Raw genomic sequence first — 26,281 nt, 5'->3', positions numbered from 1 at the left:
CTTATCTTACCCCCTGCGATTTTTTCTTATGGGGGTATGTTAAGGATATGGTGTTTCGGCCACCTCTCCCAGCCACCATTGATGATTTGAAACGAGAAATAACAGCAGCTATCCAAACTGTTACGCCTGATATGCTACAGAGAGTGTGGAACGAGTTGGAGTATCGGGTTGATATTGCTCGAGTGTCTGGAGGGGGCCATATTGAACATCTCTGAACTTGTTTTTGAGTGAAAAAAAACCTTTTTAAATACTCTTTGTAATGATGTATAACAGAAGGTTATATTATGTTTCTTTCATTAAATACACATTTTTAAAGTTGTGGTATTCTTTTTTAATCACCCTGTATAATAGAACTTCCCAGAGAATCCGATGGCGCAGATACTGCTTCTGCGAGGATCATCAACTGTGAGAGCTTTGCAACAAATAATCTCTGTAAGTCACGGATGTGAAAGAACAGCTGGTCATATTGTACTCCACTTAAGCCATCTCCTACAGACACACTAACTAAACTTGGACACTTCAGGGCCTGGAGTAAAGTCGGATTCTGCATTTTTCATTCTTTACGTGGGACATTTCGAAAGTGGTCGGATAAATGACAGCGGATGAATTGGGCGTCCTTTGAGGGGGAAAATTCGATCGCATTTGGGTATTTTGTGGGGGACGCATTTCACATTCTTCGAGTGGGAAAGTCCTATCGAATTTGGATAACTTACGGCGGATGGAACTATCTATCGCAGATTTGTGTTAAAAACAGGAAGTGCAGTTCGATCGAAAGTGCAACGGGAAAGGAAGCGGGAAGTCAATAATAAATTTAAGAAGTCACTGAAATTTGATTTGCGATAGAAACGTTAAAACTGTACGTGTCGTGGAGCGCGGAAAGTGTACTGCGAATCGTAATAAGTCCACTCGCAAGAAAATACAAATCACGTCCTAGGATTACGCACATTTCGCGATAAAGAAGTAGGCAAAAGGGAGAGAATGGGATCCGGACCCCTCCTATCCCTTAAATAATATTACACATGACCAACTGCTTTGTAGTGAAATTGAAAGATAATTTGATTTTCAATCATATGACGAAATAGGGATACGTACTATCGATAGTCAAAAAGGCCATCATTGTAAACTATCGATATATCGACAGTATCGTCGGCTATCGCCCGTCTCTACTTTAGCCAAGACCAACAAGTGTACAGTGTTGGCCTTACTTGATCAAAGCTGTTGTTTTGTTAAACAGTTCAGTTCCTATGCGCAGTTCAATGTATTGTAAGTGCTACAGGATACTGTTCTTCTGCCGTATGCTGTTGTGATAGATTCTAATAATTATGGATAAGAAACTTCCTGGCAGATTAAAACTGTGTGCCCGACCGAGACTCGAACTCGGGACCTTTGCCTTTCGCGGGCATGTGCTCTACCAACTGAGCTACCGAAGCACGACTCACGGACGGTACTCACAGCTTTACTTCTGCCAGTATCCGTCTCCTACCTTCCAAACTTTACAGAAACTCTCCTGCGAACCTAGCAGAACTAGCACTCCTGAAAGAAAGGATACTGCGGAGACATGGCTTAGCCACAGCCTGGGGGATGTTTCTGGAATGAGATTTTCACTCTGCAGCGGAGTGTGCGCTGATATGAAACTACCTGGCAGATTAAAACTGTGTGCCCGACCGAGACTAGAACTCGGGACCTTTGCCTTTCGCGGGCAAGTGCTCTACCAACTGAGCTACCGGAGCACGACTCACGCCCGGCACTCACAGCTTTACTTCTGCCAGTATCCGTCTCCTACCTTCCAAACTTTACAGAATGTCTCCGCAGTATCCTTTCTTTCAGGAGTGCTAGTTCTGCTAGGTTCGCAGGAGAGCTTCTGTAAAGTTTGGAAGGTAGGAGACGGATACTGGCAGAAGTAAAGCTGTGAGTACCGGGCGTGAGTCGTGCTTCGGTAGCTCAGTTGGTAGAGCACTTGCCCGCGAAAGGCAAAGGTCCCGAGTTCGAGTCTCGGTCGGGCACACAGTTTTAATCTGCCAGGAAGTTTCATATCAGCGCACACTCCGCTGCAGAGTGAAAATCTCATTCTGGAATTATGGATAAGTTTGTAACAAGAGAGAAGCCATAAATCGATTTTGAATTGTAAATACCCTAATTACCTATCTATGGCAGTTCAATGTTAGCATAAGTCGTTACCAGGAGAGTGGCAGAAGAAAAATTCCAAAAAAAGCAACTATTTGCATATTTACATCCAAATATATGGCCAATTTAAATCACAGTTGAAGTTCGTCGTTTATAATGGACATAGTGAAAGAAACCTTCATTAATAGTCAGTTCTTCAGAATTTGGAAAAATGTACTCGACAAACTCAAAGGACATTCCAAGAAAAGTTAACAAGTTTCTGCAGTAATGTCGGCGGATAATTTTTTGGAAGTTATATCAGGTAAAATAGTGAACATTGCTATTTGTTTGGACAGCAAAAGGAAGAAAGGAAAAGAACAAAACAGGGCTCCTTTTCTTGCCTTTCATAGAATTATTTTTTGCGGAGAGAATAAATTCCTCTTTCGAGGGGATAACGATAGTGGCCCCATTACCGTTGGCATTCCAAAAGGAAAGTAAATTTGGAGCCTCAACAAGATATCAGGCTTAATATGACTAAGTATTTGTAAATCACCGATTAAACAGTTAAAGAAATGCCACTTAATCAATTCCTGAAACCCAATACAATATTATAAGTGTGTGTGTGGCAAGCTGATTCAAGAGAAATACATTAACAAATTTGAGTGGTTTTCTGTTGTTGGAGATAAAGCACTAGATGTGTCTGATCAGGAGTACTTTTCATAATGTATAACATACGTAAAAGAGGAAGAATTCGACCTTCCTGAGCTAAGGGAAGATTTTGTTACTTTTCGTCCGCTAATAGATCTTTGTGCAGAGAATGTTTCTGCAAAAATTCTTGATACATAGAATAGTTTTCGCATTGATTTAGACACTGGTAAGTCGGGGATATTACCAAGATTCAACAGTGAGTAGGCAAAAAGGGGGTTTAAGAACTTCATCCAAAAGTAATGTACCTTACTTTTTCAATATATTGTCTGAATCTCGTTCTCAGTCACTCTCTAAATGTTCCGCTCAGAAAAGGAGTCACCCAACTTTTCAGGAAGAATACTCAAGCTGAAAACCCGTTGAAAGAAAATATAGTAAATAGCCTACCCAAATCGAAAAAGTAAAGATTTTTAGGCATCTGTGGCACCAGATTTATTCATCACCAAACTCCAATTCATGTTTTGATAGAACTTCTTCCTACAACTGTTCTGAGTCTTCAAGAACTTTCTGTTTTGTGTAGAATGTTTTTAAGTGCTGTATCGACAGTTTTAGTTGCTATGAAAAACAGAAGATTTATAGTGCAGGGAGGCGGTGGACTGTGCGTACACAAGATTTGGAGGGCCGGGTTCTACAGGATATTGGGACGAACCCCAGTAGAGGCTCCAGGAAAGTGGCCCACCAACATAGGGTAAGCCAAAGTGCGAGTATATGTATTGTGCCTGACTACCCCTACTATCTCTATCACCTGCACTCCCATGGAGGACATACTGAGCATCTGTTGTATCGTAGTTGCGATTTGTTGTCATTGCAAGCACACTGTGCATTTTCAGGAAACATGTTCACAGGAATTTTTTTCTCCATTTACATCAAGAATCCGTCCCCGCAGTTTGTTGGTTTTATTAATGTTCAACCCGTATAATCTCACGCTTTTGGTCCAACTAGTAGGGGTTCCAGTTTAATCCATTTTCTGAAAGATATTTCCGCTAAAAGGCGCGTGTTAATGTCCAGAATATAATGAGATGGTGAATATTGCATCACATGGGAACTTGTGGCTAGCGAAAGAAATTATCCTACAAATGAAGTGCTGCTGCGAACTTACTGTATCTATTTCCATAAGCATTATAATTTCAAATTCATCTCATTTGCCATAAAAGCCGAGGACCTATCAAAATTCGAGAGGCTGAACCCTAATTATTAAATTAAAGCGTACAACCTGGATGTTGATCATCATAGTAAGCCAGAAGACGATGCTTATAAGCACACTGCGGAGAAAGTAAAGCTTAAAGTAAGTGAATCACTGTTTTTCGAAATTAGCTCATCATCGCCATAAACACGTTGATTTGTTGCTATCCTCCGAGGGCAAGAAGGGACACTACGTGTGTATCAAAACCGTGTCTCATTTGCTTTCGGCCCGCATGAGTAAACTCAAATTAAAAGATTTTTTGTTTTTGTAAATATCTCACCTCTCACCAAGAGTGAGTATCTACAGTCATGCTCATAAATTAAGGATAATGCTGATACATGATGAAACAACGTTCTGCTGGGCGGTTTGCGGGTTTAAATCACCTCGGGGTATGACCAAGCGGTGCATTTGACCTGCGGTCGTCGCACGGTGGCGCTGCCAACACTCTACATACGCAGAGGTGTGTTGGTGCATGTCAGAGTACGGTGCTGCGAGTAAGTGCGCAGATGTTTTCAGACGTGCTAATTGTGACTGTGGAAAATGGCTCAAAGAACACATATTGATGACGTTATGAGGGGTAGAATACTAGGGCGACTGGAGGCTGGTCCAACAGAACAGGTTGTAGCACGGGCACTCCGTGTGCCACAAAGAATGATCAAGATTATGACAACGATTCCAGCAGACAGAGAACGTGTCCATGCGCTACAGTGCGGGACGTCCACAGTGTACAACACCACAAGGACCCCGCTATCTCATCATCAGTGCCCGCAGACGTCCACGGAGTACAGCAGGTAGCCTTGCTCGGGACCTTACCGCAGCCACTGGAACAGTTGTCTCCAGATACACAGTGCACAGACGACTGAACAGACATGGTTTATTAGTTCGGAGACCTGCAAGGTGCATTCCACTGACCCCTGGTCACAGGAGAGCCCGTAAAGCCTGGTGTCAAGAACACAGTACATGATCATTGGAACTGTGGTCCCAGGTTATGTTCACGGACGAATGCAGGTGCAGTCTGAACAGTGATTCTCGCCGGGTTTTCATCTGGCGTGAACCAGGAACTAGATACCAACCCCTTAATGTCCTTGAAAGGGACCTGTATGGAGGTCGTGGTTTGATGGTGTGGGCTAGGATTATGATTGGTGCACGTACACCCGTGTATGTCTTTGACAGAGGAACTGTAACAGTCAGGTGTATCGGGATGTCATTTTGCACCGGTCTGTCCAACTTTTCTGGGGTGAAGTGGGTCTCACCTTCCTCGTGATGGATGATAACGCTCGGCCCCATTGAGCAGCCATCGTGGAGGAGTACCTTAAAACAGAAAATATCAGGTAAATGGAGTGGCCTGCCTGTTCTCTAGACCTAAACCCCATCGAGCACGTCTGAGATGTTCTCAGTCGATGTATCGCTGCACGTCTTCAAACCCCTAGGACACTTCAGGAGCTCCGACAGGCACTGGTGTAAGAATGAGAGGCTATCCCCTGCAGCTGCTCGATCACCTGATCCAAGGTATGCCAACTCGTTGTGCGGCCTGTGTACGTGTGCATGGTAATCATATCCCATATTTATATCGGGGTACATGTGCAGGAAACAGTGGAGTTTTGTAGCACATATGTTTCAGGACGGTTTTCTTAACTTATCACCAATACCGTGGACTTACAGATATGTGTCTTGTGTGTTCCCTATGTGCCTATACTATTAGCGCCACTTTCGTGTAGTGCCACGTTGTGTGACACCACATTCTGCAATTATCCTTAATTTATGAGTATGACTGTAGAAAAACGCCTCATTGATTGCTCTAGCCAGAGACGTTAAGTGTGGAAAAGCCTACTGACGATAAAAAATTCTTTAAGTTCAAGAACGCCCACAACCAGGAGCGATGTACCTTCGTCTTATAATCTGACCTCGAGTGCCTCGTATCTCCTGTAGGACATTGTGGAGGTGATTCCAACGCCTATCGTCCTACCCTCAGAAAGGCATATACCGTTCGTGGTCTTCAGTCAACGTGTATGCGCATATGACTGCAACCCCAACAAATTCGAATCATATGTCAGGAATAGTCCTGTGATGTTGGTGCTATCGGAACTCGAAAATCTTGCATTAGAAGTTCATATCATTTATTGCAACACCTTTCCAATAACTGGAGAATGATGCACTATATAAGAAGGCAGTTGACTGTCCTATTCAATCTGCCTTTGGATACAGAACCTGAAACTCAACGTAGAGACCACTGCCACCTAACGGGGAAGTATCAGGGTGCAGCTCATAACGCATGCAACTTAATGTACCAACTGCCGTGACACACATCAGCCTTCCTCCATAATATGAGTTGGTATGATGTTCACTTCCTTGTTGAAAACTTAGATGATTTTCGTCCAAATATGTTACTATCAGCACCATTCCTGACAACATTGTATTGTTCATTTCATTTTCCACTTAATCGCAGCAAAAATAACTCTCTGCTTTCTGGATTCGCTGCGTCTCATGCAAATGCCTTTCCAGAAACTTGCTGAGACACTTCATCAGGAGGACATGAACATCATCAGAACTATATACCCGATGGTGGCTTTCAACTTGTGGTGAGGAAGGGGGATTTTTCCATATGAATACCTGGATCGATGGACATACTCCACGGAACCACCTTACCCAACATAACCGCATTCTTCTATAAACTTACAGGGATTGCCATGATGGAAGTGGAGTATGAGCACACAGTGAATATTTGGCAGGAGTTCAGGGTCACTCATTTAGCTGAATATGCTGTATTATACATGATAGTGTATGTACGCCACTTCTTAGACATTTTCGAAACATTCCTTAGCGTATGGCTGGGCACATACTCTCTGGATCCTACCTTCTATTACACTGCATCAGGGGATGCAATGTTAAGAAGAACGCCTGTCTGCATCGAACTACTGACCGATATTGATACGTTGCACTACTTCAAACGCGGTATTTGTGTGTGTGTGTGTGTGTGTGTGTGTGTGTGTGTGTGTGTGGTGGGGTTCCAGGGTTGGGGTGGATTGTTTTGGGGAAGGAGACCAGACAGCGTGCTCATCGGTCTCATCGGATTACGGAAGGATGGGGAAGGAAGTCGGCCGTGCCCTTTCAAAGGAACCATCCCGGCATTTGCCTGGAGCGATTTAGGGAAATCATGGAAAACCTAAATCAGGATGGCCGGACGCGGGATTGAACCGTCGTCCTCCCGAATGCGGGGTTCGAGGGTGTGCATAGGTACAACAAGGCAAATAACCCGTGAGTGAGTAGGAGGGGTACAGGTTATTTTATAATTTAAGTTACATGGTCTCCTTGAATGTAGACAATCTCTACCGGCAAGCCGTCTAAGTCTGTCATTTGGAGGGTTCCCATTGATTTCCAAACGGGAAATCGCCAGATTGAAGAAAAAGATCTATGATATGACTGCTGATTCTGGTGAGTGATTTGTTCTGGAGGCAGAACTGACATATCCAGGCCACTTGCATGATACTATAGTGACGTGAAGCTCTGTTCGGAGGACATAGCCCGTAAAAAGCTTCCGTCTCGAAGCTGTTGACAACGCTGGGCTGTTCTGGCGCTACAGTCTGGAACCGCGCAACCGCTACGGTCGCATGTTCGAATCCTGCCTCGGGCATGGATGTGTGTGTTGTCCTTAGGTTAGTTAGGTTTAAGTAGTTCTAAGTTCTAGGGGACTTATGACCTCAGCAGTTGAGTCCCATAGTGCTCAGATCCATTTGAACCATTGTGAACAACGCTGGGGAATAAGCAGCGATATAGTCCGCTCTACAGAAAAATCCCCCAATGTGTCAGTCTGAGGATGGAACACGCTAGAATCACCTGTGGCATCTCCTTGAACTAGCGTGGAGTACATTGATGTAAACACTAAAGAACTTTACATATTAGTAAACAATTCAGTTTTAGGAAGAAGTATGGAAAACGTTAGAGATTACCACGAAAATAATTTAGTTTACTGGGGAGGAGTCTGTTTGGTGCTAGAGATTAATCACCAAGACAGATTTCAAGCCAGTGACCTCTCCAATGAAGTTAAAATGTGTGTGAATTCTTAAGGGACCAAACTGCTGAGGTCTTCGTTCCGTAAGCCTACATACTACTTCACCTAACTTTAATTAACTAACGCTAAGGACAACATTCATCACACACACCCATGCCCGAGGGAGGACTCGAACCGGCGACGGGGGCAGCCGCCCGGACCGTGACAAGACCCCTAAGAGCGCTCGGCTACCCCGCATGGCTCTTCATTGGACTAGTCGCTGTGCAGGTGGCCAAGGTTTCAGTGTAGTTCATAAAACCTGTCTGTATCGGTATGCGTGTTTCTGACCTTTCAGGCTCCACATTTACCGATTCCAGTACAAGTTTTTGAAGCCAAACTTAGCTGATTCCAAATGTGGCCGATAATCCTTATAGATTAACACCACAAAACAAAAGCGTTATCGTCCTGAAGAAAGATGAGATGAATGGTTCACACAGTACGGAGTTTGTGAGGCTTAAACGCTCTTATGGCGCAGGATTTCAAAAGATGCTAACTCGAGGGTACTGCGCCATTCCAGATATAGTGCGCAAGGTGGTCTTTCAGTCGCAAGAACCAGGAGCTACACAATGCACTGTAGATGAAAGATAGGCTGTTGCGTCATGTCGTCCAATGGCTCATCTGTGGGGATGGAATCTGAACTCTCCTGTACTCATACTATTCACTGAGTGTTTAAGTGTGTGGTTGTGTATTTATTTATTTGTAAATAGTGGCTTTTAGTGTGTGAATGTGTGTAGAATAGTTGGACGAACCGTTTGTGATAGTTGAGCTTATGAATATGTGTATCACTATGTACGCCTGTAAATACTGTATGTAGTTGTGTGTGGTGTTTCTTCACCTGCTGTTGCTAGTCCTCGTTTCTCATATATATATATATATATATATATATATATATATATATATATATATATATACTCTCCTGGAAATTGAAATAAGAACACCGTGAATTCATTGTCCCAGGAAGGGGAAACTTTATTGACACATTCCTGGGGTCAGATACATAACATGATCACACTGACAGAACCACAGGCACATAGACACAGGCAACAGAGCATGCACAATGTCGGCACTAGTACAGTGTATATCCACCTTTCGCAGCAATGCACGCTGCTATTCTCCCATGGAGACGATCGTAGAGATGCTGGATGTAGTCCTGTGGAACGGCTTGCCATGCCATTTCCACCTGGCGCCTCAGTTGGACCGGCGTTCGTGCTGGACGTGCAGACCGCGTGAGACGACGCTTCATCCAGTCCCAAACATGCTCAATGGGGGACAGATCCGGAGATCTTGCTGGCCAGGGTAGTTGACTTACACCTTCTAGAGCACGTTGGGTGGCACGGGATACATGCGGACGTGCATTGTCCTGTTGGAACAGCAAGTTCCCTTGCCGGTCTAGGAATGGTAGAACGATGGGTTCGATGACGGTTTGGATGTACCGTGGACTATTCAGTGTCCCCTCGACGATCACCAGTGGTGTACGGCCAGTGTAGGAGATCGCTCCCCACACCATGATGCCGGGTGTCGTCCCTGTGTGCCTCGGTCGTATGCAGTCCTGATTGTGGCGCTCACCTGCACGGCGCCAAACACGCATACGACCATCATTGGCACCAAGGCAGAAGCGACTCTCATCGCTGAAGACGACACGTCTCCATTCGTCCCTCCATTCACGCCTGTCGCGACACCACTGGAGGCGGGCTGCACGATGTTGGGGCGTGAGCGGAAGACGGCCTAACGGTGTGCGGGACCGTAGCCCAGCTTCATGGAGACGGTTGCGAATGGTCCTCGCCGATACCCCAGGAGCAACAGTGTCCCTACTTTGCTGGGAAGTGGCGGTGCGGTCCCCTACGGCACTGCGTAGGATCCTACGGTCTTGGCGTGCATCCGTGCGTCGCTGCGGTCCGGTCCCAGGTCGACGGGCACGTGCACCTTCCGCCGACCACTGGCGACAACATCGATGTACTGTGGAGACCTCACGCCCCACGTGTTGAGCAATTCGGCGGTACGTCCACCCGGCCTCCCGCATGCCCACTATACGCCCTCGCTCAAAGTCCGTCAACTGCACATACGGTTCACGTCCACGCTGTCGCGGCATGCTACCAGTGTTAAAGACTGCGATGGAGCTCCGTATGCCACGGCAAACTGGCTGACACTGACGGCGGCGGTGCACAAATGCTGCGCAGCTAGCGCCATTCGACGGCCAACACCGCGGTTCCTGGTGTGTCCGCTGTGCCGTGCGTGTGATCATTGCTTGTACAGCCCTCTCGCAGTGTCCGGAGCAAGTATGGTGGGTCTGACACACCGGTGTCAATGTGTTCTTTTTTCCATTTCCAGGAGTATATATATATATATATATATATATATATATATATATATATATAGAGAGAGAGAGAGAGAGAGAGAGAGAGAGAGAAAACTGTATAGAGACGATCTTAATATCGTATATTGAAGAAAATTATAAAATGTAAATATTGTACAGAGAATGGAGAAAATGATAAACTGTATAGGAAACACAGTATTTAACTTTTTAGTGTACCTGGCAGTATATTAACGTAAAAAAGCACCAAAAATAATATCAATGTAAATAAGCCAAATGTCATAAAAATAGCTTTGTAAATTGTCTATAAGAAACAAATAGTTTTCTACACAACCCAACAAAAAACTGTAAGAAAACCTCTGTATATATGTAATTAAAAACAAATAACTGTGTAAATATACCAATATAGGAAATAATTTTTAATAAAAGGTCAAAGGATACTGCTATCTAATTGCATTGCAAAAAATGTTAATAATTAATAACTGGTTAATTTTTTATATCATTGTTGTTATTTCGAAACCCTTTCACTATCAAATTATTGTTAGTAATAATTCGTTTGTAACAAACCTGAACCTCTCTTCTTCATGCACAGATCTCAAATGGGGAGGCCAATGTTGTTGAACTAAAGATAAAGCATGAGTGGGGGTAGCTTAAATATTATTGGTCTAGGGGTGGAGAAGAGAGGTTTTCCGCTATTTTAACATGCGCTCACTGACCAATATCTAGTTAAATCAAGACCTTGAATATAACTAGTCCAGGAGCCCAAAGTGCATGGCTGTGACAGGATTCCCACTGGGTGACATTGGACAGGTGCCAATGATTCCCTAGGGAGAAGGAAGTATGGGATGACCACGAATATGACTGAATATGACTAGCACAAGTGTGTAACCTGACGCCAGAAGTGTAACCCGATACCCCCTTATCTTATCAGTGATCTTGGGATCGTTATCTGAGCTCGCACCAGTCCTTGCTAACTACTTTCCCCTTATATCATATTACCTGTCCCTTGAAATCATATTACCTGTCCCTTAAATCCCATTATCTTGAAATAAGTGTCGCTTTAAATCTATATGCGGAGGTACATAACTACTGATAGTAGAGGTTGATTATAATTAAACTTTGACTACTTGAACCAGCTTAGATAGAAAATTATTTCGCGTATAGGTATCCAAATTTACATAGAGGTTACTCAGACCAGTTCTGTAAAATAATGCATAAATAAAGTTTTTACGAGAACGCCCCCATGGCTTCAGCTGAAACAGCAGGCGGTGAACTTGTATTAATCGCGAGTACTCTATAAATTACAGGACATTTCAAATCAGGTTCATAAATTATCAGCAGGTTTCAAGACCGGTAGAGAGAAGTAACTGTCAGACAAACACTTTAATATTTGACTGCCACACAGTGATGGATATTTCAGCCCCCAAGCCAGGCCAAGCCACAGCGTGAGGCGTGATGTTTTGCTGCGGCCGTCGGAGGCCTCGTTGTAGTCAACGGGTTAAGTAACAATGGGGTTTACTCAAGATGAAAACACAAAATGCAAAGAACACTAGGGCACAGCGGATACCTCCAAATAGCAGCGCACACAGTCATCTCAAAAAGGCGCTCAGCAAGAAGTGCATAAAAATCTCAGCAGTAATACGCTCCGCGTGATTTTGTAGATCCAAAATAGTAAAAGAAGTAGGAATGCAGACTTCCAACAAATCAGGGCGGCGTGCTTTGGGGCAGGTAAGCTGACCTAATAGAAACACACACTCTCGCTAAAATTTATATTCAATTTCAGCAGTTGCTTATAGCCTCCGTGTCCCTCAACTGCCTGCACTTGTCCTTGACTGGCCATCTATCAATTGTCAGTGGTAAACGACCGAATGCGAGCTCTTTTTTTTTTTCTTTATTGTTATTTTAAACCTGTACAACAGGCAGGCTGGCAGCAGCATTCTACGCCGCTCTTCAGCCAGAGGATACACAAAGAGAAGAAACACTGAGAAGACACATAAGTTACAGAACGGTGGGCAATAAAACAGTAGACACATAAAGACAAACACGGAGCCGGTGACACTCGACGATAATCCACACTGCAAACTGTTGATACGACGCACAAACTCTGAAGAAGACGATGGCACTGGTCAACGATGGAGTGCGACGGTGAACACTGAACACTAAACATGACGGCACACACGAAACACTGATGGCGGTGATCTCCGGCCCGCGAATGTCCACTTAGCGTGTGCGAGTCCGGGGACCTGCCAAGAGGGGAACAGGGGTGAGGTGGGGGAGAGGGGAGAAAAAGGATGCCAATGGCTGAGGGGACAGGGGCAGGAGGAGAGGGACAGGGGAGGGGAAGCCCGGGGGAGGAGGGGGGCGAAAGGGAGGAGGGAGGGAAAAGGGAGAGAAGGGAGGGAGGGTGCCCAGAGGAGCAAGCACAGGAGGAGGGCAGGAGGATCAAAGTTGGTAGGAGGGGTAGATGGAGGGGAGGAGGGCATCATCAGGGAGGGGGAGCTGGCGGAAGCCACCTTGGGAGAGGGTAAGGAGGGTGGAGAGATGGAGACCGGGTGGGACGTGCAAATACAGGCGCGGCAGCAGGCGGGGGTGGGAGAGGATCCGGGAGACGAGTGGGTGGGGAGGATCGAGTTTGCGGGAGGTGTACAGGATCCGTATCCTTTCAAGGAAAAGGAGGAGGTGGGGGAAGGGGATGAGATCGTACAGGATCCGCGTGGGGGAGGGGAGATGGATGCGATAGGCGAGGGGGAGAGCATGACATTCAAGGATTCGGAGGGATTTATAAAAGGTAGGAGGGGGGGGCGGAGATCCAAGCCGGATGGGCATAACAAAGGATAGGGCGGATGAGGGATTTATAGGTGTGGAGGATGGTGGAGGGGTCCAGACCCCACGTACGGCCGGAGAGGAGCTTGAGGAGACTGAGTCGGGAGCGTGCCTTGGCTTGGATTGTCCGGAGGTGGGGAGTCCAGGAGAGGCGACGGTCGAGGGTGACGCCAAGGTACTTAAGGGTGGGAGTGAAGGCGATAGGACGGCCATAGATGGTGAGATAGAAATCAAGGAGGCGGAAGGAAGGGGTGGTTTTGCCTACAATGATCGCCTGGGTTTTGGAGGGATTGACCTTGAGCAACCACTGGTTGCACCAAGCGGTGAACCGGTCAAGATGGGATTGGAGAAGGTGTTGGGAGCACTGTAGGGTGGGGGCAAGGGCAAGGAAGGCGGTGTCATCGGCAAACTGGAGAAGGTGGACGGGGGCTGACGGCGGCGGCATGTCCGCCGTGTACAAAAGGTACAGAAGGGGGGAGAGGACGGAGCCTTGGGGCACACCGGCAGAGGGGGAAAAAGGTGTAGGAATCTGTGTTATGGATGGTGACATAGGAAGGACGGCGGGAGAGAAAGGAGCCGATCAGACGGACGTAGTTAATGGGAAGGGCGAAGGTTTGGAGCTTGAAGAGGAGACCGGAGTGCCATACGCGGTCATAAGCACGTTCGAGGTCCAGGGAAAGGAAGATTGCGGAGCGACGGGAATTAAGCTGTTCGGAAAGGAGATGAGTGAGGTGAAGGAGAAGGTCGTCGGAAGAGAAGGACGGCCGAAAGCCACACTGGGTAACGGGAAGGAGGCGGTGCTGGCGGAGATGCTGGTGGATGCGTCGGGTGAGGATAGATTGCAGGACCTTGCTGAAGACCGAGGTAAGGCTGATGGGACGGTAGGAGGAGACGGCGGACGGCGGTTCGCCAGGTTTAAGGAACATGAGGATACGGGAGGTTTTCCACAGGTCGGGGTAGTAACCGGTGGACAGGACTACATAGTAGAGCCTGGCCAGGGTGGAGGGGAAAGAGACAGGAGCTTCACGAAGGTGACGGTAGGTGACACGATCGTGACCAGGAGCGGTGTTGCGTTTTGTGCGGAGTGTATCAATGAGATCCTGTGTAGTGATAGGGGCATTGAGTTCCGTGTGTGCAATGTTGTCCAAGTACTGGAAACCAGGAGCGAGGGGAGGGACAGAGGTGTCAGTTCGATCGCGGATATCCGGGAAGAGGGAGTAATCGAACTGGGGATCATCGGGGATGGAAAATACATCGGAGAGGTAGGAGGCAAAGTGATTGGCCTTACCAAGGGTGTCAGGGAAAGGGTGATCATCATGGAGAAGAGGATAATAGGGGGAGGGTTTAGTTCCGGTAAGGCGACGGAAGGCCGACCAGAACTTGGACGAGTTGAGTGGTAGGGTAGCATTTAAACGGGAGCATGTCTGTCGCCAGTCCCGGCGTTTCTTAGCCGCGAACAAATTACGAACGTGTCGCTGGAGTTGCCGGTGGCGTCGTAGTGTGTCCGGGCCACGCGTGCAGAGGAAGGCACGGTAGAGACGACGGGATTCACGGAGGAGGAGGACGACCTGTGGGGGTAAGGTAGGACGGTGGGGGTGGACGGCGACAGTAGGGACGTGGGCTCCATGGCCTCAGACAAGGTCTGCTGGAGAAATGAGGCAGCATGGGTAACGTCGTCAGGGTGGTGGTAGGTGAAGGGATGGCTATCGACCTGGGACTGCGAGCTCACGCAGAGTGCCGTTAAATATGCGAGACAGAAAGAGAGCCTGCCCCCTGGTGAGAAGGGAATGAAGTCGTTGCTTGGCTACGGGAAAAGACGTTATATCGTGCTTTTGATTTCTTATGAAAGCAGCACACAGTTCAAGTGGACGAAAGATATGTAGAGGGGGGGGGGTAGTTATATGTCTGGCAGCAGTAAAAGTCTTGGCACTTGTTTTAAAGAGATAATCTCCCTTCCTTTCTCTCTCTCTCTCTCTCTCTCTCTCTCTCTCTCTCTCTCTCTCTCTTGTGATCTCAATACTAGAAAGTCGCAGAGATAGGAATGCTGAACTCTGAGGTTGGGAACTACAAATAATACGTATGTATATACACAAAGGTAGGTGACAATTTCTACATAGTAATAAATAAAGTAAAAACACTTTAAAAACTTTAATATGTCAGAGTTATTACATATGAAAATATCTATTGATCTGGTGCGTAAGTCCGTAGAGTTTTTGTTTTACATGTTGGCATCCAGGTTGCTGTTGGTTTATTTATCGATTGTCATTTTTATTTATTGTTCACTGTTGCTGTTGGAGTCTGCATATTACCTTTTTATCTTTTGGAGATAGTGAGTAGGCCTGTGGACGATAGAAAATGGAGTCTCAAGTGGAGAATTCGGAACGTTTCCGACATATTGGTTCAAATGGCTCTGAGCACTATGGGACTTAACTGTTGAGGTCATCAGTCCCCTAGAACTTAGAACTACTTAAACCTAACTAACCTAAGGACATTGCACACATCCATGCCCGAGGCAGGATTCGAACGTGCGACCGTAGCGGTCGCGCGGTTCCAGACTGGAGCGCCTAGAACCGCTCGGCCACTCCGGCCGGCGCGACATATTCTTCCGTTTGAGTGCAGTAGAGGGGTAACAGCAGCCAGATACATTTGAGCCACGTATGGGGATAATATCATCTGTCAGAGCATGGCAAGAAAGTGTTTTTCTCGTTTTAAGGAGGATCGTTTTAATATTATTGACTCTGTACATTCAACAAGAGGTTTGGGGTTTGATGAAGATCGTTTCAATGCATTAATCCACAATGTTCTCCGTCAGTGTACTCGAGAACTGGCAAATGTGATGAACTGTGATCATTCCACCATCGTGTGACTTTTGCTTGCGATGGGGAAGATTCAAATATAGGATGTATGGGTACTGCGTGCTCTGAGCCAAAAATCGCAAAAATCAGCAGGTGGCGATATGTGCTACTCTGCTCGCTTGTTATCAATTGGCTTGCGAACAACACCGACCTTTCCTACCCTGAATCATTACTGGTGACGAGAAATAGTGTTTTTATGCTAACATAAGGAAAAGAAAGGAACGGTTGAGTTCAAAGATAATGTTATGAATATGGTGGAACAGCAGCGGTGTAGTGTACCACGAATTGCTTCCCCGAAGTGCAACCACCACTGCTGACATTTGTTGTTAACAACTGAGACGCCTTGTAGACGCAGTACATGAACAACGACCAGGAAGACTGCGTTAAGAGATGGTACTCCACAATAACGCCATCCCGCATTCTGCTGGACTGACAGGAAACATCATACAAAGAGGTAGGTTTCGAAGTCGTTTCGCACTTAACTTATTTATTTCATCTTTCTCCCTCAGACGTTTACCTTCTCCACTCTCTATCGACCAACCTTCAAGAAATTTCCTTTCCGTATGAAAATGCTCTCTGAAGATGTCTCGACGAGTCCTTCGCCTCAAAACCACGTGATTTCTACAGCCGCGTAATAGAAAAGTTACTCCAGCGTTGGGAGCCTGTTGGAAATAGTGAAAGAGGATACATTATTGATGACTAAAAATGGCTCTGAACACTATGGGACTTAACTGCTGAGGTCATCAGTCCCCTAGAACTTAGAACTACTTAAACCTAAGAAACTTCCCGGCAGATTAAAACTGTGTGCCCGACCGAGACTCGAACTCGGGACCTTTGCCTTTCGCGGGAAACAGCTCTACCAACTGAGCTACCGAAGCACGACTCACGCCCGGCACTCACAGCTTTACTTCTGCCAGTACCTCGTCTCCTACCTTCCAAACTTTACAGAAGCTCTCCTGCGAACCTTGCAGAACTAGCACTCCTGAAAGAAAGGATATTGCGGAGACATGGCTTAGCCACAGCCTGGGGGATGTTTCCAGAATGAGATTTTCACCCTGCAGCGGAGTGTGCGCTGATATGAAACTTCCTGGCAGATTAAATCTGTGTGCCCGACCGAGACTCGAACACGGGACCTTTGCCTTTCGCGGGCAAGAGCTCTACCAACTGAGCTACCGAAGCATGACTCACGCCCGCACTCACAGTTTTAATCTGCCAGGAAGTTTCATATCAGCGCACACTCCGCTGCAGAGTGAAAATCTCATTCTGGAAACATCCCCCAGGCTGTGGCTAAGCCATGTCTCCGCAATATCCTTTCTTTCAGGAGTGCTAGTTCTGCAAGGTTCGCAGTAGAGCTTCTGTAAAGTTTGGAATGTAGGAGACGAGGTACTGGCAGAAGTAAAGCTGTGAGTGCCGGGCGTGAGTCGTGCATCGGTAGCTCAGTTGGTAGAGCTCTTGCCTGCGAAAGGCAAAGGTCCCGAGTTCGAGTCTCGGTGGGGCACACAGTTTTAATCTGCCAGGAAGTTTCATATCAGCGCACACTCCGCTGCAGAGTGAAAATCTCAATCTGGAAACATCCCCCAGGCTGTGGCTAAGCCATGTCTCCGCAATATCCTTTCTTTCAGGAGTGCTAGTTCTGCAAGGTTCGCAGGAGAGCTTCTGTAAAGTTTGGAAGGTAGGAGACGAGGTACTGGCAGAAGTAAAGCTGTGAGTGCCGGGCGTGAGTCGTGCTTCGGTAGCTCAGTTGGTGGAGCTCTTGCCCGCGAAAGGCAAAGGTCCCGAGTTCGAGCAGTCTGCCTTCGGCAGTGACACAGTGCGGACCGTGTTGCCAGCCAGCCGCGCTATGGTGCGCGCGCCTGTTTGTTTACGCCGGAGCAGCTTCGCGTGTGCGGTGTTGTGAGTCTAGAACGAGATGGCACACTCGTACAGAAAAACGACTTTGAAGTTCAGTTGTGCGAACCGCTATACACGACCAGAGGCACACGAGATTGAACGTTTCTTCAGAGAAGAGGTAAAAATCGATCCACGGGAAATTGTGGGAATCAATTTATCGCTCGTTTCAAGCGTCGTCTATGTCAAGCTTGTTGACGAGGCTGCTTGCGACAGACTTCTACAACGATCACCGAACGGGTATCGTTTCTGTCATGCCGACGGGAATGTTGGTGCGGTTACAGTCGATCACGCGGGAATGGGGATCCGCACTATACGAGTCTTCGAACTTCCGTTTGAGGTCCCGTCTGAACTTGTTACCGACACCTTTCGACCATACGGTACAGTTCTATCCCATGTGGCCGAAAAATGGACGAGTTTTACCACGTATCCCTTTTTCAGTGGGGTGAGACAAATACGGATAGAACTGCGCAAGCACGTCCCCTCTTATTTGTACATAGGAGGTTGTCGAGCGATTATAATCTATGATGGGCAACCTCGCACTTGCTCGGGGTGCGGGAAAGAATGTCACGTCCGCTCGAAATGCCTCCAGCGACGTTTAGTGCAAACTCCACGGGATGACGTTCAGGCGCCACAACAGACGACTGTCTTACCGTTGACCTTCGTGGAAGCCCTGAGAGGCGACGTGAGGGAGATCTCCGATAGGCACCAGCAGCTGCCCCCTATCGAGAACATGGACACCAACGGACTGGAACTCCGACCATCGGTTCCACCACAACAGACACAGGACACCACACAAGAGATGCAGCTGACGACCGCTCCAAGCTCATCCGTGGTGGCTGCCAGTGCTTCCACCGAGGGCGTGATAGGCCAGGCCCAAGACGGAGGACACGCAACCCAAACAGCCGATGCGGAAGCAAGGCAACGGAAACAGCGTTCGCCGAAGAGAAGAAAGAAGCGTCGACTGACTTCTGCTGACGATAGCCATAGTCCCGAGGGGACAGTGGACAACGACAGTATCGACCTGAGACCAGTGGATTCAACAGATACCGAGATGACGATGCAGGAACTACACAGCGATGATAACTTGAACTCTCCTTCTGGTGACCGGAAGGCGGAAGTGGAGATGACAACTGTCCAACATCAGAGCGATGACAACGTTACCTCCCATCCTTCGACCAGTTCCGGAAATATGCTGGGGGACTGGGCGCAAGAAATGGACCAACAGGAACAGGATGAAAATTCGAACGCGACGATTGAGGATAGTCCTGGCCAGAGGCCGGGAGGGGTCGGGAAATGTTGACCAACTTAGTGTGTTGAGGAGCGCCGGGGGTGCAGATGGACGCTTAATGACACCGCCCTACAACTGATGAACACAAGCCAGGTGTACCGCATTGCCACGATAAACATTAATGGCATACGGACACCGCTTAAAATTCAAATGCTGAAAGATATGTTACGCGCTGCGGACGTGGATATTGTACTCCTACAAGAAGTGCGTTTCACATCACCGCCAGAGTTCTACGGTTACGAGGCACATTATTCAGTGCACGATGAAAGTGGATGCGGTGTAGCGATTCTCACCAGGGAAGGCATAGGAGTGGAGGACGTCAGGTCTCTCCCTTCGGCACGTGGCATAGCGATCACTGTCGACGGCGTTCGTTTCATCAATTTATACGCACCATCTGGCTCCACAAAACGAAGAGAAAGGGCGACTTTTTACACCGAAGAGATAGCACCGTTGTTCGCTGGACGCTTTGATAACTATATAGTGGGCGGCGACTTTAATTGTGTCGTCGACAAAAAGGACCAAGCACCTCATTATGTGCCATGCATGGAACTGCGTGCGTTGATTACCGAAATGGCGCTTCTGGATACCTGGGAACTGCAGCATGGTGACAGACCGGGTTATACGTTTGTCACGGGACACTCGGCGAGTAGACTTGATAGAGTGTATGTGACACGAGCTCTACGGACGACGATACTGGATGCCGAAATCTGGCCAGCGGCTTTTACGGATCATATGGCGTACGTTTGTACGATTTCACTAACGCGTCAGAAGATATGGCGGAGTAAAGATCACTGGAAAATGATGTGTGCACTTTTACGTCACACTGAATGTCGCCGGTCGATAGAGGCGGCCTGGGAGACCTGCGTTCGCCGCCAACGAGCCTACACCTCGGTTCTCCAGTGGTGGATCAAATGCGCAAAACCAACGTTACGGAGAACGTTGATACGATACGGGCAGGACAAATCGCAGTGGAACCGCACGACGGCTGATTTTTATTTTACAGCCCTGAGGGAGCTGATGACCCAACAACCATCGCCGGAAAGGCACACGGCCATGCGCAGGATAAAAGCCAAGTTATTACAGCTGACGAGACTAAGAATGGAAGGTATAATGGTCCGGGCGAGATTGGCGGACACAGTTGCTGCCGAAACCCCCTCCATGCACCACGTAGTACGTGAACGCAAACGACGGCGCAGGACATTGATCAGGGAACTAATCTCTGAAACTGGCCAGCAAGTTGTGCACCAGCGTGATATTGCGCATGTGTTTACCGACTATTTCCGCCAGTTATATGGATCTGTACATGTGAACCACGAGACACTACATGATGTCATCTCGGAAATGGCAGATAGAGGACCACCACTGGATGCAGAGACTTTCATCACAGCGATAACAGAGGACGAGCTGACAGACGCAATTGCCAGGGGGGCTCCGAACAAGTCCCCAGGACAGGACGGCTTCCGAATTGAATTTACCGCGCCTTTGCATACCTCATGGGACGGACCTGGATTCAGATGTACAACGAACTCCTGTTACCGCAGACTGAGATACCTGTCGAATTCACGGAGGGTATCATCATCCCAATACCCAACCACGCGGTGGCAGAAATCCAGGAGATTATAGACCACTCACTCTCTTGAACTGCGACTATAAGATTTTCGCGCGCATCCTTGGGGCTCGCCTGCGGTCTTCAATTTCTGATAGACTCCTCATAGATGAAACTTGCCTCGGCGGTAAGAGTAACGTACATACGGCGCTCGGTGACGACCGAGATATCATCGCATTAGCAGCGGCATGCCGAGTGCGTGGGGCACTCGTCGCTATTGACTTCGATCATGCGTTCGACAGAGTGGATCATACCTTTTTGCATGCGGTGATGGGCAGATTGGGAATCCCACAGGCCTTCATCCTAGTGATCATGCGACTGTTACACGGCGTACGATCAAAGGTCTCGGTGAATGGGCGGGGCACTGACTACATTGTTATTTCGGGGTCAGTTCGTCAAGGTTGCCCCCTTTCGATATTTTTGTATGCAATGGCTTTGGAACCCTGTCTATATGGTCTCCGAAGACGGTTGGAGGGAGTGCCGTTGCCACAACTGACATTTCATTGCCGCGCTTATGCTGACGATGTGATGCTGGTGACACGGTCAGGCGAAGAAGTACGTACGGCGTTGGCATGGATAGAGCGATACGGGATGGCGGCAGGAAGCGTGCTTAATCTACAAAAATCACGCTGCATGAACGTCGGTCGAGGATTACAACCGGGGGAGGAAGGCCCGCTCATCTTAGTTAAGACCATAAAATGCCTAGGTATTACGTTCCACACGGATGTGCAGCGGACAGCAGCGGATAACTACCGACGCATATTGAAGCTGATGCGGACAATGGTGCTGTTACAGAAATTAAGAGCGTTGGATATGATTCAGAGGGTGACCTATGTTAACGTATACCTAGCACCGAGACTCACTCACGTAGCGCATGTCCTGCCTTTAACGCGCACAATGGCATCACTTACGTGAGTGTGGGACACCTGTTTAAGATCCGATACACAACGCTTACGCTACCACCTGGAGAGGGTGGACTTGGTCTAGTGAACGTGTATGAAAAGGCACGGGCGTTATTCGTCAGTACGATTTTCCGACAGTGGCGCGGTCAATTTCGCAATATCTCGGGTGCGTTGGCCGATGTACTAGCGCCCACTTCAATGCTGCCCCCAGTCAATGTGGGCCGTATTTCACCGAAGCTGTCACATTTCAAGTCTTTTTTAGTTATGTCAGAGATTCCTTCCCAACAACACGACTACCGACGACGAGAGACGTATACCAACTCTTACTGCGCCGGTGCCCCAGGAATACCCTGGAAAAGAAGTACCCAGACAAGAACTGGCGACAGATATGGCGCGTTATACGGAACGTTTACCTCCCAACGTCGGTACGCTCAACATGGTATGTGGTGATATATAGGAAGTACGCAACGAATCAACGGCGGCACGCGATTCATTTGGCAGACACTCCACTATGTTTAGGCTGCGCAACAGTGGACACTGATGAACATCGTTTAGCATGTAGTGGGACGGCTCCAGTGTGGCACTTGGCACAACAGATATTGGCGTTCCTGTTACGCTCCGCCCCTCACACAATTTCATCAGATACATTTTTTTCCCCCAAGAATCTTATTTCCCGGTCCAAAAAACCAATGCAGTGACATGGGTGCGGGGAATAGTGGTGGGCTACGTATATAACGAATCGGAAAAGGACAAAATTGATTTTTGGCATTTTCTCCTGGATGGACACACGAAGCTGCAACAGCATAAGAAATATAGGGAAGACTTCGCTAATTACTTGCGACTTACATTTACCGACCCGCTGGCCAGATGGGGTGTGACGGGTGAGAGATGAGATAGACGAAGAAGCCGAGATAGACATCGATCACACTTACGGACCCTTAGTTAATTTCGAGAAGACGACCCAGTCTTACACCGTCTGGAGAACGAGTCGATAGATGGCTCTCTTGATCTATCGAACGTCGGGTCGTGAGCAGGTGTCGCCCCCGACACGAATTTCATTTCATTGCTACAGGAGCATGTTTCTTTTGTATTTGTACTATCCGCAATGTCTTCATGTCTTTCATTTGGGCATTTTCAGTTTTATTCATTTCCTTAATTAATTAATTTTCTCATTAGCCACTATTTGTCAACATATGGACTTTGTACACACTATTTATGCGATAGTACCACAAAATGTATGTCAGCAAAGGTGGTAAGCCTCACATTGGATTAAAAAAAATATATATTAGAAAAAAAATATTAGGAAAAAAAATGATGGTAGAGCATTTGCCCGCGAAAGGCAAAGGTCCCGAGTTCGAGTCTCGGTAAAACAAAAAAAGAAAAAAAAGAAAAAAAAAGTTGGTAGAGCTCTTGCCCGCGAAAGGCAAAGGTCCCGTGTTCGAGTCTCGGTCGGGCGCACAGTTTTAATCTGCCAGGAAGTTTCATATCAGCGCACACTCCGCTGCAGAGTGAAAATCTCATTCTGGAAACATCCCCCAGGCTGTGGCTAAGCCATGTCTCTGCAATATCCTTTCTTTCAGGAGTGCTAGTTCTGCAAGGTTCGCAGGAGAGCTTCTGTAAAGTTTGGAAGGTAGGAGACGAGGTACTGGCAGAAGTAAAGCTGTGAGTGCCGGGCGTGAGTCGTGCTTCGGTAGCTCAGTTGGTAGAGCTGTTGCCCGCGAAAGGCAAAGGTCCCGAGTTCGAGTCTCGGTCGGGCACACAGTTTTAATCTGCCAGGAAGTTTCATATCAGCGCACACTCCGCTGCAGAGTGAAAATCTCATTCTGGATACTTAAACCTAATTAACCTAAGGACAGCACACACATCCACGACCGAGGCAGGATTCGAACCTGCGACCGTAGCAGCAGGGCAGTTCAGGACTGAAATGCCTACAACTGCTCGGCCACAGTGGCCGGCTATTGATGACTTAAGTCTCCGTAATGCGTATCTGCTACGTTTATTAAATTTGTGGGAAAACGCTACGAACTTATGCACCTAAAATCGCCATTATGTATGTGTAGTATTTTCAAATTGTCGTTGAGAAATTTTATTCATGCTTTATCCCAAGGAGTAGGACACAAGAGTGTACTTTTCAAATGGAGGGAGACTGTAGTAGAGGAGAAGTTTGGGAGCGAGAATAGCGAGTATATTTTCTACGTGCTAACGTGCAGTCTCGCAAGTCACTCAAGTTTTCTTAGTTACAAACGTTGCAATCTTTGGTATGATAAACAAAGTCATTGCCCTGTTGTTATTCATAACTGACCTCAAGCAAAAACCCGTTCACAAACTTCGTTAATTTATACTTACCTCTACAATAATTTCCAACGGAGAGTACACAAAACTAATTTTTATGGTAATCTCCTATTTATAAAGGGTCGTCAAATAAATCTAGACAGATGTAAATAAGTAAGTAAACTGTTCATTATTTCAAAAGTAATCGCAGTAAATCTTAATACATTTATGATACTGTGGCCCCACCTGCATACTGCCATGGTTGTTTCGATTACGCTGCAGAAGTTTCGTTCCCTTAAACATCCTCCATACAGCCGCCCATCTCTCCCCATGCGATTTCCATATTTTGGGCCCTGATGGAGGGCATTCGCTGCCATCGATTCGCTTGCGACGAAAAGGTCCACGCTTGAGCACAGCCATAGTTCCGTAGGCTGATGACCATTTTTCCAAGAAAGCATTGGCGGTCTTGTCTCAGGTGTGGGATAAATATGTTTACAGTTTTGACGATTATTTTGTTTATTTACTTTTCTTGGTTCTGTCTCGTTCTCATTAGCCTACCCCTTATACAGGATGATTTGATTGCCCCTTCCGATGTAATCTATGCAAATCATAAAATTATATCTGGTCTTAGAAAACCAGGAGTAAGATTTTCTTACTGTCTCGCTCACTACGCGCAGACTATTAGCTACTAGTCCCACAGAAAAAATTGACAGGATCTTTTTGTAGGAAATTTAATCTAATTAAATTTTTTATTGGGAGAGTTTTCCGCTGGAGGCCAAGGTTTTCGAGTGATTCAAGAAAAACTTTCAAAAGTGACCTTCAATTCCATACTCATCCCTCACCAGTCAGGATTTCCATTATGTTGTTCGTGGCGCTCCCTCCCACCACTGCAGAAAAATCTCCAACTTCACGAACTGTTCACGATATTCGACATTTGTTAGTCTTTATTGACCGGGCTAATACGCCACCAGGACCGCTATTTTATTAATATTATTCATTTAAATTTGCCCTAGAAGGCAATGGAATAAAAACAAGATTTATAAACGTTACGTTAAAGATAATTAAGTTGATAATTCGGTCTAAACTCAGTCCTTACAATCGATATAGTTTTGTAGTGAGAAGGCCTTACGAATACAATGATGTAATGGTATATTTAACGCAGTCAAAATTCACATATTTGTTAATAATTTACACAAATGTCACTTTTAGATTTTTTAAGTGTTCGACTAATCCGGTGACGTAATAAGGCTAGTCAACGAAGATAAAAAAGATCGAATGTGGGAAATAATTTGTGCATTCGTAAATTTTTGTACAGTGGTAGGAGAGAGTACCACGGACAACATACTAGCACCCCTGACCGTTGAGAACTGAGTGTGGGAGTGGAGGCCCATTTGTACGTCACTTTTGTACGTTTTTCTGGAATAACTCGAAAACTACTGCCTCTAGCGAAAACGTATCCCAGTACAAAATTTAATTACATTAAATTTACTAAAAATCGGTCCTGTTGATTTTTTTCCGTAGGACTCATAGTTAGCGCACAGCGAGTGAGAGAATATGAAAACCTCGCGCGCGGTTTTTGAAGGCCACATAATACATTGTGGGTTGCATAAAACGACGTCGGTAGGTACAGTTGAATCACCATAATCACCATGTACCCTGATCAGCCAGAATATTATGACCACTGACCAACTATCAATATAAGCGTCCAGGGGATAGCTGCGTCACCTAGCGAGGAATGACTGCTAGTCAGACACACGCCCGGTGCATGTATTATTAGTGAGGGTGCTGTCCGCGTGAAGAATGCAGAAGGATGATGTATCTGAGTTTGACCGAGGGTGGATTGTGGTGGCCCAGAGGCTCAGCGCGAGCATTTCGGAAACTGTGTGACTTGTCGGGTACTAGATATTTGAGGAGTGCTGTGGTGTCTACAACACGTGACGAAAGTAAGGTGAAACCACGTCCAGAGATCGCGGGATTTGGCGGTTACCTCTCATTACTGATGTCGGACATCGTATGCTGGGCAGACTGCTAAAACAGGACAGGCGGTGAATTGTGGCGGAATTAACATCAAACATTAATGCTGGACAGAGTACAAGTGTGTCTGAACACACAGTGCACCGAAAACTCCTAACCACGGGCCATGCAGCCGACGACCCATGCATGTGCCAATGTTAACACCACGACATCAGCAACTACGACTGAAATGGGCAAGTGACCATGCGGACTGGACGTTGGCGCAATGGCAGAGCGTTATATGATCTGTGGAATCCCATTACCTTCTTCACCATGCCCATAG

General features: G+C 46.9%; 1 protein-coding gene and 1 non-coding gene across 2 annotated transcripts in view; one reads left to right on the top strand and one right to left on the bottom strand.

Annotated features, from left to right (window-relative positions):
- Nucleotides 1–26,281, bottom strand: part of LOC126234771 (adhesion G-protein coupled receptor G4-like) — a 218,133-nt gene that overhangs the window by 175,239 nt on the left and 16,613 nt on the right. The gene's annotated exons all lie outside the window — the stretch shown is intronic.
- Trnas-cga (transfer RNA serine (anticodon CGA)) lies at nt 23,398–23,472 on the top strand. The gene has a single exon. It is a non-coding gene; the product is annotated as a tRNA-Ser (tRNA).

The sequence above is a fragment of the Schistocerca nitens genome, chromosome 2 (genome assembly GCF_023898315.1).
Source record: "Schistocerca nitens isolate TAMUIC-IGC-003100 chromosome 2, iqSchNite1.1, whole genome shotgun sequence".
Classification (NCBI taxonomy): domain Eukaryota; kingdom Metazoa; phylum Arthropoda; class Insecta; order Orthoptera; family Acrididae; genus Schistocerca; species Schistocerca nitens.
The sequence above is the reverse complement of the archived record's forward strand: the minus strand, read 5'-3'. Positions and strand labels throughout refer to the sequence as shown.